The following is a 16637-nucleotide window of genomic DNA, read 5'->3' on the forward strand; positions in this document are numbered from 1 at the left end:
CGACGGTGGATTTCCGAATTTGTGGGACGGAGACGAGGGCGAGGCTGGCGGATCGGAGCTGGTGGGTGGGTGTGTAGAATGTGAGGCGTCTGTTGAGGTACTTGTGGCCCGTGTCGTGGAGAGCCTTGTGTGCGTGGGTGAGGAGTCTGAACGTGATCCTCTTGTTGACGGGGAGCCAGTGCAGGTCTTTCAGGTGGGCAGAGATGTGGCTGCGGTGAGGGATGTCCAGGATGAGTCATGCTGAGGCGTTCTGAATGCGCTGGAGTCTTTTCTAGAGTTTGGCTGTGGTTCCAGCGTAGAGGGTGTTTCCGTAGTCCAGATGGCTGGTGACGATGGCCTGGGTGACCGTCTTCCTGGTTTCTATGGGGATCCATCGGAAGATCTTTCGGAGCATGCGCAGGGTGTTGAAGCAGGATGATGAGACTGCGTTCGCTTGCTTGGTCATCGTGAGGGAGGAGTCCAGGATGAAGCCCAGGTTGCATTGGTTTGGGTGCGCTGCCCAGGGCAGGGGGCCACCAGGAGTCGTCCCACGTGCAGGGTGATGGTCTGAGGATGAGGACTTCCGTCTTGTCTGAGTTCAGTTTCAGACGGCTGATCTTCATCCATTCTGCGACGTCTCTAATTCCTTCTTGGAGGTTGGCTTTGGTGGTGCTGGGGTCGTTGGTGTGGGAGAGGATCAGCTGGGTGTCGTCGGCATAGGAGATGATGTTGAGGTTGTGTCGGCGGGCGATGGCTGCGAGGGGGCTCATGTAGACGTTGAAGAGGGTTGGGCTGAGTGAGGATCCTTGTGGGACGCCGCAGATGACTTCAGTGGCCGCGGATCGGAACCGGGGGAGGCGGACTCTCTGGGTTCTTCTGTCGAGGAATGAGATGATCCACTTCAGGGCCGCTCCTTCAATTCCGGTGTTGCTGAGGCGCTGTATCAGGGTGCGGTGGCAGACGGTGTCGAAGGCTGCTGAGAGGTCCAGGAGGATGAGGGCAGCCGTTTCCCTGTTGTCGAGCAGGGACCTGATGTCGTCGGTGGCTGGGATGAGGGAGGTCTCGGTGCTGTGGTTTGCTCGGAAGCCGGACTGTGAGGGGTCGAGGGATCCGTTGGTCTCGAGGAAGGCGGAGAGTTGTCTGTTGACGGTCTTCTCGATGACTTTGGCTGGAAAGGAAAGGAGCGAGATGGGGCGGAAGTTCTTCAGGTCCTTGGGGTCCGCGGTGGGTTTCTTGAGGAGGGCGCTCAGCTCGGCGTGTTTCCAGCTCTCCGGGAAGGTGGCGGATGTGAAGGAGCTGTTGATGATGTTCCGGAGTTGGGGTGCGATGATGGAGTCGGCTTTGTTGAAGATGTGGTGTGAGCATGGGTCGGTAGGGGAGCCGGAGTGGATGGTGTTCATCATGCGGGTGGTGTCTTCGGTGCTGACTGGGGTCCAGTTGCAGAGGGTGGTAGTTGGGGGCGTTGGTTCGGCGGTTGGGTGCGTGGTTTGTGCGCCGAAGCTGTTGTGAATGTCGGCGATCTTGCGGTGGAAGAACGAGGTGAGGGAGTCGCAGAGGTCTTGCGAGGGAATGATGTCGGTGTTGCAGGCGCTGGGATTTGAGAGCTCTTTGACGATGCTGAAGAGCTCCTTGCTGTTGTGGGTGTTGTTGTCCAGTCTTTCTTTGAAAGCTGTCTTTTTGGTGGAGCGGATCAGCTGGTGGTGCTTGCGGGTGGCGTTCTTGAGGGCGATCATGTGTTCTGCTGTCTGGTCATGGCGCCAGGCTTTCTCGAGGGTGAGGCAGGTTTTCTTTGAGTTTTTGACGTCGGTGGTAAACCACAAGGCTTTCCTGCTGCCGGGTCTGCTGGGAGGGTTCTTCAGTGGTGCGAGTTCCTTGGCGCAGTTGGTGAGCCACAGTGTGAGGTTGCGGGCTGCTTCGTTGGGGTCCATTGTGTTGGTAGGAGGGTTCTGGCTGAGGGAGATGGTGAGCTGGTCAGCGGTGATCTTGCTCCAGCTTCTGCGGGGAACCTGTTGCGGGTGGTGGTGGGTCATGGTTCTCCTGAAGTTGAAGTGGACGCAGCTGTGGTCTGTCCAGTGTAGTCCGGTGGAGTGGCTGAAGGAGATGTGCTTGCTGGAGGAGAAGACGGGGTCGAGCGTGTGGCCGGCATAATGGGTTTGGGGTGTTCACCAGTTGGTTGAGCCCGAGGTTGGCGAGTTTGTCCAGCAGGGCGGCGGTGTTGCAGTCCTTGTCGTTCTCCAGGTGGAAGTTGAGGTCCCCTAGGAGGATGTAGTCTGAGGAGGAGAGGGCGTGCGGGCTGATGAAGTCTGCGATGGCTTCGCTGAATTGAGTGCGTGGTCCCGGCGGTCTGTAGATGAGAGTGCCTCTGAGGGTGGTCTTGTGGTCGGTGTGGATCTGGAAGTGAAGGTGGTCGGCGGCGGTGAGGGTGTCGTCGGAGTTGGTCGTGATGCGGATGGTGTTTCTGTGGACGATGGCGATGCCTCCTACGGTTTGTTTGACGCGGTCCCTCCGGGTGATCTTGTATGTATATGTATGTATGTATAAACCATTTTATAACGCGCTCTGTTACTTGGGAGTGTCCTGGCGCGATGGGGAAAGGCAGACGAAGACAGGGCAGAAACCCGCTTAAGTCAGACTAGTGAATAAATGAGTTTTTAGATTTTTCTTAAACTGGGCTACACACTGAATGGAGCGCAGATGGAGGGGAAGGGCATTCCAAGCCCGGGCAGCAACCACGGATATGGACTGACCCCCTAGTCTAGATCGCCTAAAGGGATGGCTATGGCAATGTCGGGGGCTGAGGAGGCGTTCATCCAGGTTTCCGCGAGGAAGGCGACGTCTGGTGAGGTTGTGTCGAGGAGGTTCCAGAGTTCGACGGCGTGCCTGTGGACGGAGCGGGTGTTGAGCAGGATGCACTTGAGGTGGTTGTTGTTGGTGCTCGGCTTGGCGGGTGCGGTGCAGGTTCGGAAGCAGGTGAATTTGCAGGCTTGGCACGTGAAGGGTCCGTGGGTGCGTTTTGGGATGGCTCGATAGCAGGCGAGGTTCCGGCCTGTGTTGAGTGCGTGGAGGGTGGCGGCGTCGTAGGTCCGTCGGGTGCGCTGGCATCGTCAAGGGCCAGGGGTCCTGGCAATGGGCGCGGTCCAGGCGCGGACGGGCGTAGACAGGCTTGCTTTGGCACGCCTTTGGCATACAATCGGCGCGCCCACTGCGCGTGAACGCTGCGCATACACATGGGCTCCATACGAGGCGAAGTGGGAGGCAGGAGCAGCTGGGAGGCGGGAGCGGGGGGGACAATGGGGATAACAGAAAAGAATAGGGGCGGGGCCGCAAGGGAGCAGCGGCGGGAAGCGGGGGGGCACACCAGGGGCACAATCAATTGGACAGAAATGAAGATAAAATGAATTACAAGCACAGAATGAGGGCAACAGTACAACTAACGAGGCACAGAACAGTTCACAGCGACTAAAATAAGTACAGTTACGACAATTACGAAATAAGGGCAACAGCAGGGAGAGAGGGAACGAGCAGCAGCGAGGGGCGCTGAGGTCCGGAGCGAGCCTGTGGCGCCGGGGCAGAGACACGCTTCAGCTGGCGAGCCGAGCGGCGTGGGGGGTGTCCTGGGGTCCTGGGGTCAAGGGTGCTTTCCTTGCGCTCCCCTATAAGACAGTGACAGTTCGGAATGAACCACCAGGAAGAGGTGAAGCGCTGCTTCAACCCCCTGCTCAGAGCACCACACCTGAACTCGAGCAGGGGCGTGGCCAGCTGACCTAGAGCCGGGGGCGTGCTCAGCTTACCTAGAGCCAGGGGCGTGACCAGCTGACCTAGAGCCGGGGGCTTGGCCAGCTGACCTGAGCCAGGGGACGTGGCCAGCTAGTTTATACAGGTAGAATGAAGGCCCGAGCTTCCCTGCGTGACACTTCCTGGCGTTTCATCAATATCTTTACCTGTTAGAAATGGGGATCTCGGGTTGGCTAAGGCTTGCGCCAAAGCCAGGCAGAGACCACCATTCTAGTCAGGGCTTGGGAGTTACACGCCAAAGATAACCCCTGCTCACCCCCTTGGTAGCTTGGCACGAGGAGTCAGGCATATCCCGGTGGCGATGTGTAAAGCATTTGCACAACACACACAGTAACAACATACTAGGCACACCACAAAAGGAACTCCACACGAGGTTATATATGTTTGGCCAAACATCACAGCGTGAGTTTAGTGGTTAGGGGCCACTTAATTCAAGATCAGTCAACTCAAGGCCAGTTACCCCAAGACAATGGATGGGGGCACCAACATACAATAGATTTAGCTGCTTAGAGTCAGTAGACTGACTATTAACCAATACGGGTAGCACCGATACAAGGGAATCAAGTGTGGAGAATAATGGAGAAGTATTACTACCAGTAGCTGATCAAGTAGAATTGGTAAAGGAGTACGGTCCATTAGCAACTAGGTCGCAGATCTTAGGCAATGCTCCCATAGATGGGGGGACTGCCTATATTAATACTTATATTAACAACATCAATGATAATGCGATCTCTCCGGATGAACAACTTACAGGGTTAGCAGCTTTAAAGGTGAGGTCTCCATGCCTTGAGTCATCACCAGCAATTGGTAGTAATGGCAAAACTCTGAACCTAGTCTCATGGAATATAGCTGGTGTGGCCAAGAACTTGAGGGATACTGAATGGGCAAAATATATAGATTCCAATGACTTTTGTCTCCTTCAAGAAACGTGGCTAGTTGATACCCCACACAGGGTAGGGTATAAGGGCCAGATGTAGGTCGGTCGGTAACGGCCGAAAATCGGTATTTTCGGCCGTTACCGACCGGTAATTCAGAAATGGTATGTAGGGCCCTGAATTTTACAGAATCGGTAAATTTACCGATCGGTAAATTTACCGATTCTGTAAAATACCGAATCGGTATTTTTACCGATTCGGTATATTTGAGATATAGGTGGGACTCTTCTGAGTCCCACAAGCCTTACAGAATCGGTATTTTACCATCAAATCCAATTTGATGGTAAAATACCGATTCCGGTGTGCATGCACATGTGTGCATGCACACCTCTGCCATATGACAGGCAGACCTGCCCTTGGGGCATGTATGCCTGCCACATGGCACCCGAGCCTATTTTTGGGGTGCCAGAGGGTGTCAAAGTGACACCCCCTGCACCCTTGATAAAATCGGTAATTACCGATTCTGTAATTACAGAATCGGTATTGCCCATTGATTCCTATGGGTTTCACAGCCCATAGGAATCAATAGGAAATACCGATTCGGTATTTCCAGATTCGGTAAATACCGAATCTTAAAGATTCGGTATTTACACATCTGGAAATACCTACATCTCCCCCCTTCATATTTACCACTTCTTAAATACCGAATCGGTAAAATTCGGTATTTAAGAAGTGGTAAATACGAATTACCTACATCGGGCCCTAAGTCATTTGGTATTAGAGCTGTCCCTTCCCCACGGGGGAGACCGTCAGGTGGATTAATTACTTGGGTCAAGGTAACCTTAAGGATCCGGGTTGACACAATAGATACTGGTACACCAGACATTCTAGCTCTGAAAATTACAACTAGCAATGAGAAGTTGGTATATCTTATTAATATATATGGTAGACCAGGACCTTCAACTAAGGAGTCACCTACTATGGTTAAATTAGATTCCCTTCTAAATAAGATAATTGGCAAAGAGGCGGTAATCATAGCAGGTGACCTAAATTGCAATTACGAACCTGTTATAGGACTGAGCAAGGTATTCGAGGAAGAAGATCAAGCCAATAATATACCCTTGTTAGACACTGTGAAACCTGCCAATTGTTCACTTTTGGCAGTCCAATTTTTAAGGTTAACAGCCGAGCACGGTCTTAGGGCCTGTAATGGGCGCCTCCCTTCGGATATTAAGAAAAAACCTACCTTTTTTAGACATAATAGTTAAGCAACCTAGATTTTGTAATTGTTTCAATCTCCCTCTGGCAGTATATGGTTGATTTGGATGTGGGGACTAGGACTGAGAGTGACCATTATCCGCTGAACCTGGTAATAGAAGAGCACTTGTTTGTCGGGCATGTGAATAAAACTACATCTAATTTAGGGGTGTCCCTAGGAGAAAATCTGCTGGTAAGCAACAATAGACGAGCACTCAAGTGGCCCCGTATCCTGGAGCATGAGGAAACTCTTACAGAAATATATTCCCAATTTGGGAGTTCCATTGGAGCTCTTATAGAGTTCCCGTCTGAGACTAATAACTGCTCAGATTTTTTGGCCCTCCATAACGAGCTCTTTCAAAAAATAAAAACCTTGGTGACTAAAATGCCAAAAAAAAAGGCACAAAATTCATTTAACCAGTCCCATAGTAAATCTTGGTATGGGAAGTCATGCAGGGAATCAAAGTTGAATCTCTTGCTGGCAATAAAAAATAAAGGCCCATTTGAAGTAAAAGCAGCTAGAGTAGCTCATAAGCAGGCTCAGTTAATTGCAAAGAAGGAGTGGGAAGAGATTAGTTGGGCAGATATGTTGGCAGCCGCAAAAACTAGAGATACCGTAGGATTTTAGAGTTTGGTTGCCAACGGAACTCGTGCAGGGAGGGTCGTTAAGGATGTATATCTGGATGAACTCACTTGGGTGAACCACTTCACGACCCTATATAAAAAGTATGAAGGGAATGCCATCAATATAACTGATGAAGTACCATGGCAAAGGCATCCTAGGACCAAGTTAGAGTTTTCAATTAAGGGAACAGAGGTGGCAATTAATGCTGTGAAACGGGGGAAAGCACCAGTCGTAGACAAAATACCGGGGGACTTGTATAAGCATGACCTTTTGGTATGGGTTCCGTACATACATTATTTATGCAATTCGCTCACCTGCAGCTTAGACTTTCCCAATAGTTGGCGGGGAGCCGAAATAGTTTTAATCTTTAAAAAGGGCGATCGGTCGGTGCCATCCAATTACCGGCCTATTAGCCTGATGGACATTCTCCAAAAAATGTACTCAAGACATATTTTATCTCGAGTAAATGAGTGGCTAGAAGAGAAGATGGTCCTCACGAACCTTCAAGCAGGGTTCAGAAGCAAAGTGAGTACCATCGACCAAGTATTTAGATTCTGCTGCCTATATTGGAAATATGTCCGTATTAAAAAGGGCCACTTATACGTCGCCTTTGTAGATCTAAGGGCGGCGTTTGATTTAGTGCCACGTGAGCTGCTCTGGAGATCCCTCTATCAGTTAGGGTTACCTAGCTGTTTGTTGGTTCAAATAATTGAGCTTCATGCTGGGAACTATGCTAAAGTGAGGTGGGGCCCAAACGGCGAACTAACAGAAAATATACCCATTGAGCGTGGCGTTCGCCAAGGTTGTATTTTGGCACCTACTTTGTTTTCCCTCTTTGTAAATGATATTCCCACGCACCTAGAGGGATGCCAGAATGATTCACCTAAATTAAACGGTAAAAGGGTTCCCGCATTACTTTTTGCGGATGATACCATTCTGATTTCGCAGACTAAAAAAGGTTTACAGGCACTTTTATGTTCTTTCAGTGACTATTGTACCAATAAAGGATTGGAAATTAATGCTATAAAAACAAAGTGCATGACCCTAAATCCAACTAAACCTGATAAAGGAACCCTTACACTACATGGCCAAAAACTGGAATTCGTTGATCACTTTTCTTATTTGGGGGTCTCATTGGACTCTAATTTTACATGGAGGCCTGAAATTGAGAAAAGTAAGATAATATTTGCACAGAATTCCAAGCCAATTCTTAATAAACATAGCCTAAGTACTAGTAAAGCAGTGACACCCGCAGTCGAATTATTTAAATTCAAAGTCCAACCAGCAGCTCTTTATGGCGCTGAGATTTGGGGTCCCATGTCAATAGATGTTTTTTCAACTATGGATAATAACTTTATGCGTAGTTTGGTAAGGGTCCCGGAAGGCACCCCTTTGGTGCCCCTTCAGTTGGACATGAATTTTAAAAGGACAGGTCATTACACCATTGTCCGGCCTTTAATGTTCTGGGTAAGACTTTGGCAGACACCAGAACTGTGCGACTACAGGGATGGACTGAAAGAAATTCAGTGCTTGGATGTGTCGAAATCCAATCTATGGCTTAGACACATCAAAGTATGGCTTACTAATATAGGTTTGGTCCATTTATGGGAGAACCCAGAAAGGTTGCCTCAAACTCAAAAACCCTGGTAAAAAAGGCATTTTGGGGCTTCATATGGGATTCATTGAGTAGCGGAAAGAGTGGTGGTTCCTTAGTTCGTAATTTCTTAAGCTTCAAGGACCTGCCCTTATTCGAGGTTTTTCTTGATGAGATAGAGCCACCACTTGCCAAAACTTTATTTATGAAGTTAAGATATGGCAATCTTATTACCAATTCATCTGTGGCACGTTGGTCCAGGAAAAACAATTGTGATAAGGTTATTGTCAATGATATTTGTACTATGTGTGATGGAAACCTGAAGGAAGGTGATATGCACATCCTCTTCTTCTGCCCTGCCTATAGGCTGGCGAGAATGAGGTGGATTAAACCATTGTGTAATTTCCTAGGAATAAGGTCTTGTAATAATGCACTTAGAATAATCAAAACAGATACAACACAAACAATATTATTCAGTGCTGGTAGATTTTTACATTCCATTTATTTCATTCGAAGGAAGAAAGGATTAAAGCTGTAATAAGGAAGGGAGCGTAAATTGTGTATAAAGGACTCATATCTATTTGATATTTGATATTTTATAAGACAAAATTGATAGATAGTAAGCAATGGTGTAAAATGATTTCAACATTTACTGATTGTAATTATGTTTTGAAATGTTTTTTCTATTATTGTATGTTTTTTTTATTTTTTTTTATTGAAAATTAACAAAAACAATAACATGTTACACAAGGCAAAAATGGATCGGAAATACAGTCATGGGTCCATGTACTCGGCGCTTCAGCAATGTGGCATACATAACATAGCATAGTGTTTCGTGGGGAGGGGGCAGCGAGGAAACCAGCAGCAATAGAACGTAATTAATATTTGGAATGTCAATCTGGGGGACAAGGTGGCATCGGGAAACAAATCTTGGGGAGCGGTGCATATATTGCCACGCGTTCCATTGCGACCAGATTCTGCCCCACTTCTTGGGCCTTCCACGTGACAGATAAACAGTCTTCTCACGAAACATGCACCAGTCCATATTCTCTGCCCACAGCGCTACAGTCGGAGATCTATGGGAACCCCAGAGCTGTGCAATATCTCTTTTGGCGATCATGTTACCAAGGGTCACCCAGGTAATCTGTGTCGCAGTGTAGTCATTGGGCTCCCAGACTTTCAGGAGGCAGCGCCTGGCCTCTGGCAGCAGTGCCACCCCAGTGACCCTCTCCATCACGACATGCACACGGGACCAAAACTCGACCATCACCGGGCATTCCCACAGAATATGGAGAAATGTACCAGTCATACCGCAACCACGCTTACATAAGTCATCAGAGGAGTATCCCATGCGTACCAGACTCGGGCCAGTGACATACACACGGTGGAGGATCTTAAGTTGAACAAATCTAAGGCGTGCGGGTATGGCGACTTCTTTTGGCGAGGACAGAGCGGACTGCCAGTCCTCATCATCTAATTCTATACCGTCGGCAATCCACGAGGCCCTCAGGCGCACAAGCAGGTCAGCCCTGTTATAGATAAGCTTCTTGTAGATTAAGGAAATAGTGCTGTCGGGCACGTGTCCATCAAGAATACGATCCTCAAGAGGCGAGGATTCAGGGATAGCTGTACCCACAGCAAAGATCGACAGTAGAGCATGCCGGACCTGAGCGTACCTGAAGAATTCCCTGTCCCCGAGCTCATACTCCGCCTTTAGCACCTCAAAGGTCTTAACATCACCTTTGGACCAAAGATCCCCCACCTTAGTGATTCCGATCATGTCCCATTTATCAAATCCTTTCGTCCGCCATAAATTACCCAGACATTCAGAGTCATACAAGGGGGTCGCGCAAGTGAGTCTATCCTTCCATCCCAAGGCCGCATTCGCATCATGCCACACACGTACCGCGACTTTAGTTGGGCCAGTCAGCGATGTACAGAGCCTCCTGGAATACAGTGCCCTATTGAAGTTCCCCCCTGGCAGAAGGTGTTTGTCCATTTCAAAGGCAGGGGCGGGACTGGGAACATACGTGGCGTGGTTGACCGCACTCAATTGGGAGGCCCAATAGTAGCGCCTGATATCAGGAAGGGCGGTGCCTCCATCATACCACGGAAGCATGAGTTTAGACAGGGCAACGCGTGCACGGCCATCCCAGATCAGTTGCCGTTGTAGACTCTCCACCTCCCAAAAGTAACGAGAGGGAACGGGGTCAAACGAGTTCTGGAGCGCATACAAAAATCTAGGCAGCGACATCATCTTAAAGAGAGCCGCACGACCTAGCGGTGACAGTGGCAAATGACGCCAACGTGTAACATCTAACTTCAGCCTTTGAAGAGGAGGCAGCAAGTTGCGCTCATACCAAATGGTGGGGTCCAAGGAAACATTAATCCCCAGGTACTTAAACCCGGACTCAGTGATTTGAATCGGAAATCTACGAGGCAATGGGGGGAGACCACCAGCTAAAACGTAGACACAGGACTTAGTCCAATTAATAACGAGTCCCGAGTTCTTCCCGAAGGAGGTAAGAACATCGAAGAGCACGTTTAAGGATTTCTGAGGGGAAGTTAGATATAGGAGAATGTCATCTGCGTATAGCGAGACACGATCCTCGAAATCGGGAGACCAACGAATGCCTTTTATGGAAGGCTCCCAACGGAGCCACTCCGCCAACGGCTCCAATGCGAGGGCAAAGAGCAGAGGAGACAGCGGGCAGCCCTGCCGAGTGCCGCGTCCGAGTGTGAAAACACCGGACGCCTTCCCGTTAACCACCACCTGGGCAAGGGGCATCTCATAAAGAAGTTTCACCCAAGCGATGAACACGGGGCCGAATCCAAATTTTGAGAGGGCCGCCCAATGATAAGGCCATTCGATAGTGTAGAAAGCCATGGTAGCATCAAGGGAAGCTAAAATGGCCGACTCAGTGAGAGTCCCAGCTCTCGTGAGAACTCCATGGAGTCTCCGAAGATTAAGGGCGGTGTTCCGATGAGGAATGAAACCGGACTGATCCGGATGGATCAGGTCCCCGATCACCTTAATCAAACGATTAGCTGACAATTTAGCCAAAATTTTGGGTTCGGCATTACGCAAAGATATAGGCCTATACGAGGCACAACGATCCTGTGGCTTTCCCTCCTTGTGAATGACCACAATTGTGGCAAGTCGCTGATCAGCGGGAAGGGAGCCCGAGTCCAGAGCCTCAAGGAACATATCCTTCAAGTGGAGCGCCATTTTATCGGGTCGCAGTTTGTAAAGTTCAATGGGTAGTCCATTGGGGTCCATTGCTTTGCCTGAGTGGAGGGAACGTATAGCCTCCGCTATTTCATCCACCGTGAGGGGCGCATCCATGAGGTCTCTGTCATCGTCGCAAAGGCAGGGCAACGCAATGTCACAAAGCAACAACCGGGAGTCCTCCTTGTCCCTGTCGCAGACAGAGGCATACACCGTTTGAAAGTGGTCACCAAAACACTCAACAATCCCAGCAGGGTCAGTGACACACTCACCATCCAGCCTCTCAATCACGGGGACAACACGATTCGCTCTTTCCTTTTTGTCAAGCCAAGCAATCAATTTAGCGGCCTTGTCACCCACATCATACATCCTGCCCTGTTGCTCCCTGTATATCACCCTAGCCGCGTCAGTAACGACGGACCTGTAGTCGGCCTGCTTCAGACTGAGGGAATGCATTTTTAAACGTGTTACTCCTGTATCAAGGTCACTCTCTAGTGCAGTTATCTCAGTTTCCAGGCGCACAAGCTCCTCATTTTTAGCCTTTTTAGCAGCGGCAATCAGTGAAAGAGAATGCCCACGAATGACAGTCTTGAAAGCTTCCCACAAAGTTACAGAAGAAGAAACAGACCCCACATTGTCATTAAAGTAGTGATCCACGGCTTTAACAAGTTCAGAACGGGTTTTTGGGTCATGAAAGTACCAGGGGTTAATAGGAGCCACTCTGCCCGCATTGCCCGCACCCATCGCAAGCCGAAGCCACAAGGGGGAATGATCAGAAATACCCCTGGGAAAATGACAAACCTCATTGATGGAGGAGGATTGAGCCGATGGCATTAGAAAATAGTCTAACCTAGAAAGACTACCATGTGCCCCAGAGTGGAAGGTGTACTGAAGCTGTGTAGGATGCAACAACCGCCAGCTATCAACGAGCCCAAAGGTATCAAGGAAGTCACTCAACCACATATGGGATCTAGCCAAGTCCCTGGGGGGAAAACAATCAGATGTACCAGAGACAACGGAGTTAAAATCCCCTCCAAGGATGAGAAGGCCCTCAGGCAACCCCAGTAGGACCCTACCCAAGTCGGCATACGTGGAGGCCTGAAGGCCAGGCGGGATATATACCCAAAGTATGGATAGTGTCTTTCCTTCCCATCTACCCGTGAGCGCCGCATAGCGCCCTCTATCATCAAGTATAACTCAATACGAAGTCTGGTCGGGAACAGCATGGTGTACTTAAGGCCCAAGTCCCGTAGCCGTCTCTTGACTCCCTGGAATCCCATTCTCTGCCTCTGAACGAACGGGGTAAAATCCGGGTAAAAGTTCACGGTGGCATTCTCGAACTTCACAGGGCCCTTGTCCCGAGAGGCTTGCAGGATGGCGTCTTTATCCCTGAAGTGGAATAGTATAGCAACGATAGGTCTCGGGGGGGCACCCGGCTGGAACTTTCCGCCAGGGATTCGATGTGCGCGCTCGACCGCAAAGAACTTACAGCCTGATTCATGTAGCTAAAAGCGCTCGCAAAAGGGCCAGATTCTGAGAATCTGGCCCTTTGCGAGTGCGATTTTTGCATTTGGTATTCATCATCCCAAATGCAAAAATCGCTATTTAAGAATTCGCATATTTGCGAGGAATGGCATTTAAGGAATCTCTAATAGAGATTCCTCAAATGCTATTCATGACACAAAAAAAAATTGCGATTTAGCACTTTTGGGCCGCTATTTACCGAGAGGTCAGACCTCTCGGTAAATAGCAAAAACTCAGAAAAATGCTTTTAAAAGCATTTTTCTAAGTTGCATGTTGCACACACACATGTCCTTTGGACATGTGTGTGCGCAACATCTGTTCAATTGTGCATTTTAGGGGTGCTACAGGGTGTCCTTTGGACACCCCTGGCACCCTTAAAATCGCTATCTGATTTGCGAGTAGCAAATTGCTACTCGCAAATGAGGGATACTCCCCATTCATTCCTATGGGCCTTTTGGCCCATAGGAATGAATGGGGAGTTATTCCTTTTTTTGCAAGTAGCAAATTGCTACTCGCAAATAGAGAACATGTAGGAATCGCTATTGATTTAGCAATTCCTACATGAATGCCGTTTTGCGTGTCCTCAATAGCGAGTCGCTATGATTCGCTATTAGGGCCACGCAAAACGGCCCGTACATGAATCAGGCTGTTAGTGAGTCCGGCGGGAGCAAGATAATTGGTGATCAGATCTTCCACCAGGAGGTCGGTTGTAGAAGCCTCGGGATTTTCAGGTACCCCAGGTACCCCAATAATGCGCACGTTGTTGCGATGGGCCCTATTGTCATGGTCCTCCAGACGACGGGCCAGCACATCCAGGGAAGAACGCAGATTCCCGATTTCGGTCTGAATGCCCGTTACATCAGTGGTCACGCTGGAGGTCTTCAGATCTAACGCTTTGACCCTCTCATTAGTCTTTGCCAGGTCCGCTCTAATCAGCGTAACATCCACGGCCACAGTGTCGATCTTGGAGGCAAGAGCCTCATACTGTTGCCCCATAGAGGCCTCCATATTGGTGATAGCACTCATCACATCTTGCAGCGACACGCCTGGCGTCGTACCGGAGGCAGCCTTAGGGTCATCAGGCGTACGGCCTACACTACTGGGGGAACCCTTCAATTGGGAGTAGTGATCCATGATGTTTGTCTGGGTCTGACCCCCTCGGTGAGGCGTCTTGATCTTGCGTCTCTCCATCTCGGGTCTGGTGGCCATATTGGAGAAAGGACCCCGTAGGGGCCCGCGCGACCTGGTGAAAATGGCCGGCCTGGATGTGGTCAAAAACAGTGAAATCGGCCAAAATCGAAGTATGCCAATAGTGCCGAGTAGATGGCAAAACGCCAAGAAGACACGCCACGGTGTGAAAGCATCTGGCCGGGCCTAGGGTAGATCCAAGCAGCGTTTCAGCCGATCATTGCCGGGAGTAGGAAAACGAAACTGAAAGTCAGGCAGGAGACCGCTGGAGGGGAGACCCCTCCGGCCAATGTTATTCAACTACTCCCCGGCTGGCAAAGTGGCCGAGCCCCCGGTCTGGCCTCGGGGCGGGCCGCGAAGTTTAAGACGGCATAAAAGTGGATCCCAACGTCCGATTTCAATTCGTCAAAGAGCGTCGGGATCAGCAAGAGTTTGTCTTCAAAAGCCCATCTTCAAAATCAGGATGTAGTAAGGATATGTACGAAGGGCGGCGCGGGTCTCGGGAGCCCTCTGCTCACACGACCATCTTGGATGCCCGCGAAGCTCCTCCTCTATTATTTTATGTTTTAATCTGTAAATCTTTTATGGCTTTGGTAGCCGAAATAAAGATATAATGAATGAATATATGAAAACGGCCTTTGTATTATAGTGAAACACATTAGATAGTAATCACACAATATACATTGTGCCGACTGGCACAGGCAATATTTACATGGGAGTATTTACACAGGACAGGCCCACGTGGGCCACTGTCAAAATTGTCATGTGGTGAAAATAGTAAAGGAAAGACTATATCAGGAACTTAGAACACAGCCAGTAATCACTGGCAGACACTATACTCAGCGTCAACCTGTAACATAATTCATAACAGGCACAGTATCACATAAGGCGAGAACTCGACTCTGCGCCAAGCTCATAAGCTAAAGTCTGGTAGACCATCATCTTCTAAACATGACTCGCATTAGGAAAGAAACTTAATAATATAACCTGAGATAGAGAATAAATCACACCTAGACCACAGTAGAGAATCACAATAAGACCTAAGACAATAGGTAAAACCTAACAGGCATTAAAAGCACATCTATAAGCATAAATCAAGGTGCATAACACATAATATAAACATCACATTTCCTAGCACCTATAAAAAGTACACCAGGGCCTTGCGCCCTACAAACCTAATAGTCCCCTGGGCCAACTGGCCATCTATAAGGGGCTCAAATGCCCTCTGTCCAAAAAGTCAGGGCACGCTGTTAATGCAGCGACCGCCACGCTGGCGCACTTGGCGCAAACCTAAACGTGGCAGCTGCCCACTACTTGCTGGGCAGCTGGGAATCTTCAATGAAGGACCTAAACGTTGCAGCTGGCACTAAGTGCTGCACAGCTGTGCAGGCCAAGGTAGGGATGGGGCAAAGGAGTGTGTCTCACTCATGGAGTAAAAAGACATGTCCCCTGAAATAAAGAAGAACCTAAACAGTGCAGCTGCCCACTACTTGCTGGGCAGCTGGGAAGTAAGAAATGTGGCATGGGCTCTCACTGGCCCTTAAAACAGCTTCACCACACTTTGGGGCCATCTAGGCTCAGACACTAATGGGGCCAAACATTGGAGCCATTTAGGCTCTAAAAACAATCATGTGCCCACTCAGGAAATGCCAACCTCTAGGACACAGGCTCCTCTGGCCCTGTACATCATTAGGGCCCATGTAGCAGCTGCCCTCTAGCCATCGGGGCAGCTGGAGACAGAAATATGGACCCGGCACTTCAGTGCCCTCTGGACCCCACTGGGGCCCTTTAAACAAATATGCTCCCGTTGGAGCGGCCCGCTGTAAGGTGGGGCCGCTCAGAAGATCGGCACCAGTGCCTTGCTCCCACCTCCTCTCAGCCACCCCACTCATCGGGCTCTCTTTTGGCTGCAGGGGAGGTCTCCTCCAGACTCTGGACAGTCGCCGAGATCCTCTCTACTGCACCGAGGATCCTGGCAAAGCGCAGCAGAAGAGCCCCACTCCTCGGGGCTCTCTCGCTCGATTACCACGGCTGGCACCGCGGAGCTCCCTACATCGCACCGAACCCCGCCAATGAACTTTTTTGCCAGCCTCTCCTCAGCGCTGGGCTTCCCTTCTGTCACGGAAGCCCCACCCACAAAGGCACGGACTTGCCTGCCTTCCAGGTCGCGCTGGGCAGTGGCCCGGAAGGGAGTTGATGTGTGGCTCGGATCGCGGCAGTGATTCTTACTTGGGGCAAAACAAGGGGTAGGCTCCCTCGAGACCGAAAATAGAAAGCGTGGTGGGCACCCGTATTAATTATGGGCAAAGTCGCGGGGTGGGCACCCACGCATAAAAATAATTAAATCATAGGAGTGGCACCTGTAATTCAGTACAAAAATAAGCAGGCATAATGCAGGGTGGGCACCTGCAAGTAAACACGAAAATAAGCGGGGTGGGCACCCGCCAGGCAGGTATCATGGGGGAATCCCTCACCAGGGGATTCCCTCTTAAAGGGTCAACCAGAAGAATGAGCCCAGTGCTCCCAGCGCGCTAAAAGATGCAGCAAGGTCCTGAAGGGTTTAAGGGCAAA

This window comes from Lissotriton helveticus, chromosome 5_1 (genome assembly GCF_964261635.1).
Source record: "Lissotriton helveticus chromosome 5_1, aLisHel1.1, whole genome shotgun sequence".
NCBI classification, from domain to species: domain Eukaryota; kingdom Metazoa; phylum Chordata; class Amphibia; order Caudata; family Salamandridae; genus Lissotriton; species Lissotriton helveticus.